The following is a 6,000-nucleotide window of genomic DNA, read 5'->3' as shown; positions in this document are numbered from 1 at the left end:
CACTGCTTACAGAAAAAACCCCCAAAAACAGTAAGGTGTGGAACCAGGGGCGTAGCCAGACTTCGGCGGGAGGGGGGTCCAGAGCCCGAGGTGAGGGGGCACATTTTAGCCTCCCCCCGGCGCCGCCGACACCCCCCCCCCCCGCCATTGCCGACTTTGCCTCCCCGACCCTCAAGACCCCCCCTCCCGCTGCCAACCCGCCGTCGCCTACCTTTGCTGGTGGGAGAACCCCAACCCCCGCCAGCCAAGGTCCTCTTCTTCTTGCAAAAGGCTTCCTTCTGTTTCTGACGTCCTACACATTGTACGTGCAGGACGTCAGAAACAGAAGGAAGCCTTTTGCGAGAAGAAGAGGATCTCGGCTGGCGGGGGTTAGGGTCCCCCGCCAGCAAAGGCAGGCGACGGTGGGAGGGGGGGTGAGGCGGGTCGTCGGCAGGGGGGTCCAGGGCCAAATCTACAGGGGCCCAGGCCCCCATGGCCCCACGTAGCTACACCACTGTGTGGAACTGCTGTCTAGGCTGCACCGCTGATGGCTCTGCTTATACCACCTATTCTGATATGGATTTCCTGTTTCTGAGGGGCAGAACTAGCAGGCATAGCAGCATGGCCTAGAAAATGGCTTCACAGCCTTTCTATTGCATTATTTTTCCAGGAGGAAGCGGTTTGGCTGGCAGGGGGCAAAGGAAGCTGTTCCACTGGATAGGGGAAGGGATGGGATGTGGAGAAGGGTGCCACTGGACTAGAGGTGGATGGGGGTAGGTGGTTAAAGTGGCCATGTGTAAAATACACCTACTTGTTCTTGATCTGTCCTTGATATTTTTGGATCAGAGACTGTAGATGTCTGACCAGCACTGGCCTTACTTCCCAACTGCTGGAGTTGTTGTCAAAGCCCACCCAATTCATCTTTCCATAATCGGGACCTATGTAGTGCTTTTAAATAGTCTTAGGCCCAGTGGAGGGACATAATTGAACGGGGCACTCAAGTTTTCCTGAGGGTGTCCTCGCAGGATGTGCCCTCGAAGGGGTGGGGAAACCCATATTATCGAAACAAGATGGGCGGCCATCTTTCGTTTCAATAATACAGTCGGGGACGCCCAAATCTCCATATTTAGGTCGATCTTAGAGATGGTTGTCCCAGATTTTCGGCGATAATGGAAACAGAGGACGCCCATCTCAGAAACAACCAAATCCAAGCCCTTTGGTCATGAGAGGAGCCAGCATTCGTAGTGTACTGGTCCCCCTGACATGCCAGGTCACCAACTGGGCACCCTAGGGGGCACTGCAGTGGACTTCAGAAAAAGCTCCCAGGTGCATAGCTCCCTTACCTTGTGTGCTGAGCTCCCCAAACCCCCCCCCCCCAAAACCCACTCCCCACAACTGTACACCACTACCATAGCCCTCAGGGATGACGGGGGGTACGTACCTGTGGGTACAATGGCTTTGCAGTGGGTTTTGGAGGGCTCGAATTTACCACAATTTTACCAGGTAGGGGGGATGTGCCTGGGTCCGCCTGCCTGAAGTGCACTGCACCCACTAAAACTGCTCCAGGGACCTGCATATTGCTGTCATGGAGCTGGGTATGATATCTGAGGCTGGCATAGAGGCTGGAAAAAATATTTTAACACTTTTTTGAGGGTGGGAGGGGGTTAGTGACCACTGGGGGAGTAAGGGGAGGTCATCCCCAATTCCCTCTGGTGGTCATCTGCTCATTTAGGGCACATTTATGTGGCTTGGTCGTAAAAAAAAAGGACCAAGTAAAGTTGGCCAAGTGTTTGTCAGGGACACCCTTCTTTTTTTCCATTATCGGCCGAGGACGCCCATGTGTTAAGCATGCCCCAGTCCCACCTTCGCTATGCTTCCGACACGTCCCCGCGATGGATAGCAGTTGAGGGCGCAAAATCGACTTTCGATTATGCCGATTTGGGCGACCCTGGGAGAAGGACGCCCATCTCCTGATTTGTGTCGAAAGATGGGCGCCCTTCTCTTTTGAAAATGAGTCCAATAGTGATCTTTCTTAGCAATTTCATAACTCATGACTGCTTAATTTGAGGGATGACCTGAGCAAGGCAGTGTCTTGGTGGTGCCCATTATGATGATGGATCTGACAGTCCCTCAAGGGATATTCAAACATTTTGAAATTTTCTTATAACCTTCCCCCAATCAGTACATTTGGCTAACTTTATCCCAGAGTTCTTCTGGCCATAAGGGCCATGGTTCCACCAAACATTCAAGCCCAACCCAGTGCACTTGCTACTGTGAACTAGGCGTCCACCTAAGATGGTAGTGACAACATTGGGCCCTTATATTAAAGGGCACTAGGTCTAATGCACACTTAAAAATAGGCAACCGCAAAACGTATTAAAGTGTTTTGCAGTATTTTGCTTGTCAGCACGTTAACTACTTTTTCATGATATTTTTTCAGAGGGACAGCAAAAAAAGTAGCGAGATCAACACGACACTCCCAAGACACCATGGGTACGAGTAATAAAATGTTTTATTAAATGAAAATTTAAAAAGACTCGACACGGAGCCATGTTTTGGTGAAAAATGCCTGCTTCAGGAGTCTACAAGTCAAGAGAGGTATACAATTATAATACAGTCAAATAAATAGAACCTAGAACAGTCACATAAATAGCAGTACACAAAAATGTATAAAACTTAGAACAATGATATAAATGGTAATGACTGATAAAACAATAAGTTTTTTTTTAAACAGAGACATAAAAAACATGTATTGAAAAAATAAACATCCAAAGAAACTGTAAATCACATGAGACCAATAAGATAAAATTAAAGAAACTCTAAAATGGACCATGAAATAAATAACAGTATAAAATTGTAAAAAAACGTAATGAAACTACAGTTCTGTCCATCCTTTTGCCGGATTAAGGCTAATAATTTCAGATCACAACACATACCTACATTATCAGAGTTACCATCATCTGGCCCTAAAGAAAAATTTACCACTTAGCCAGTTTCTGCGCCTGAGAAGAATTTGTACAGACTGTGAGGATTACACTCATGAAGCACACCGTCTACACCAACGATTCCGCAAAGCGAATGCTACATACCTGTAGAAGGTATTCTCCGAGGACAGCAGGCTGATTGTTCTCACTGATGGGTGACGTCCACGGCAGCCCCTCCAATCGGAAACTTCACTAGCAAAGTCCTTTGCTAGCCCTCGCGCGCCCGCGCGCACCGCGCATGCGCGGCCGTCTTCCCGCCCGAAACCGGCTCGAGCCGGCCAGTCCAGTATGTAGCAAGACAATACACTTCAAGGGAAGACACAACTCCAAAGGGGAGGCGGGCGGGTTTGTGAGAACAATCAGCCTGCTGTCCTCGGAGAATACCTTCTACAGGTATGTAGCATTCGCTTTCCTCCGAGGACAAGCAGGCTGCTTGTTCTCACTGATGGGGTATCCCTAGCCCCCAGGCTCACTCAAAACAACAACCATGGTCAATTGGGCCTCGCAACGGCGAGGACATAACTGAGATTGACCTAAAAAATTTACCAACTAACTGAGAGTGTAGCCTGGAACAGAACAAACAGGGCCCTCGGGGGGTGGAGTTGGATCCTAAAGCCCAAACAGGTTCTGAAGAACTGACTGCCCGAACCGACTGTCGCGTCGGGTATCCTGCTGCAGGCAGTAATGAGATGTGAATGTGTGGACAGATGACCACGTCGCAGCTTTGCAAATTTCCTCCATGGTGGCTGACTTCAAGTGGGCTACCGACGCTGCCATGGCTCTAACATTATGAGCCGTGACATGACCCTCAAGAGCCAGCCCAGCCTGGGCGTAAGTGAAGGAAATGCAATCTGCTAGCCAATTGGATATGGTGCGTTTCCCTACAGCCACTCCCCTCTTGTTGGGATCAAAAGAAACAAACAATTGGGCGGACTGTCTGTGGGGCTGTGTCCGCTCCAGATAGAAGGCCAATGCTCTCTTGCAGTCCAATGTGTGCAGCTGACGTTCAGCAGGGCAGGAATGAGGACGGGGAAAGAATGTTGGCAAGACAATTGACTGGTTCAGATGGAACTCCGACACAACCTTTGGCAGAAACTTAGGGTGAGTGCGGAGGACTACTCTGTTGTGATGAAATTTGGTGTAAGGGGCCTGGGCTACCAGGGCCTGAAGCTCACTGACTCTACGAGCCGAGGTAACTGCCACCAAGAAAATGACCTTCCAGGTCAAGTACTTCGGATGGCAGGAATTCAGTGGCTCGAAAGGAGGTTTCATCAGCTGGGTGAGAACGACATTGAGATCCCATGACACTGTAGGAGGCTTGACAGGGGGCTTTGACAAAAGCAAACCTCTCATGAAGCGAACAACTAAAGGCTGTCCTGAGATCGGCTTACCTTCCACTTGGTAATGGTATGCACTGATTGCACTAAGGTGAACCCTTACGGAGTTGGTCTTCAGACCAGACTCCGACAAGTGGAGAAGGTATTCAAGCAGGGTCTGTGTAGGACAAGAGCGAGGATCTAGGGCCTTGCTGTCACACCAGACGGCAAACCTCCTCCAATGAAAGAAGTAACTTCTCTTAGTGGAGTCTTTCCTGGAAGCAAGCAAGATGCGGGAGACACCCTCTGGCAGACCCAAAGAGGCAAAGTCTACGCCCTCAACATCCAGGCCGTGAGAGCTAGGGACTGGAGGTTGGGATGCAGCAGAGCCCCTTCGTCCTGCGTGATGAGGGTCGGAAAACACTCCAATCTCCACGGTTCTTCGGAGGATAACTCCAGAAGAAGAGGGAACCAGATCTGACGCGGCCAAAAGGGAGCAATCAGAATCATGGTGCCTCGGTCTTGCTTGAGTTTCAACAAAGTCTTCCCCACCAGAGGAATGGGAGGATAAGCATACAGCAGACCTTCCCCCCAATCCAGGAGGAAGGCATCCGACGCCAGTCTGCCGTGGGCCTGAAGCCTGGAACAGAACTGAGGGACCTTGTGGTTCACTTGAGATGCGAAGAGATCTACCAGGGGGGTGCCCCACGCCCGGAAGATCTGTCGCACCACACGGGAATTGAGCGACCACTCGTGAGGTTGCATAATCCTGCTCAACCTGTCGGCCAGACTGTTGTTTACGCCTGCCAGATATGTGGCTTGGAGCACCATGCCTTGACGGCGAGCCCAGAGCCACATGCTGACGGCTTCCTGACACAGGGGGCGAGATCCGGTGCCCCCCTGCTTGTTGACATAGTACATGGCAACCTGATTGTCTGTCTGAATTTGGATAATTTGGTGGGACAGCCGATCTCTGAAAGCCTTCAGAGCGTTCCAGATCGCTCGCAACTCCAGAAGATTGATCTGTAGATCGCTTTCTTGGAGGGACCACCTTCCTTGGGTGTGAAGCCCATCGACATGAGCTCCCCATCCCAGGAGAGACGCATCCGTGGTCAGCACTTTTTGAGGCTGAGGAATTTGGAAGGGACGTCCCAGAGTCAAATTGGAGCAAATCGTCCACCAATACAGGGATTCGAGAAAACTCGTGGACAGGTGGATCACGTCCTCTAGACCCCCGGCGGCCTGATACCACTGGGAGGCTAGGGTCCATTGAGCAGATCTCATGTGAAGGCGGGCCATGGGAGTCACATGAACTGTGGAGGCCATGTGGCCCAGCAATCTCAACATCTGCCGAGCTGTGATCTGCTGGGACGCTCGCACCCGCGAGACGAGGGACAACAAGTTGTTGGCCCTCGCCTCTGGGAGATAGGCGCGAGCCGTCCGAGAATCCAGCAGGGCTCAGATGAATTCGAGTTTCTGCACTGGGAGAAGATGGGACTTTGGGTAATTTATCACAAACCCCAGTAGCTCCAGGAGGCGAATAGTCATCTGCATGGACTGCAGGGCTCCTGCCTCGGATGTGTTCTTCACCAGCCAATCGTCGAGATATGGGAACACGTGCACCCCCAGCCTGCGAAGCGCCGCTGCTACCACAGCTAGGCACTTTGTGAACACCCTGGGCGCAGAGGCGAGCCCAAAGGGTAGCACACAGTACTGGAAGT

This window comes from Microcaecilia unicolor, chromosome 1 (genome assembly GCF_901765095.1).
Source record: "Microcaecilia unicolor chromosome 1, aMicUni1.1, whole genome shotgun sequence".
Taxonomy (NCBI): Eukaryota; Metazoa; Chordata; class Amphibia; order Gymnophiona; family Siphonopidae; genus Microcaecilia; species Microcaecilia unicolor.
Note: the sequence above shows the minus strand (reverse complement) of the source record.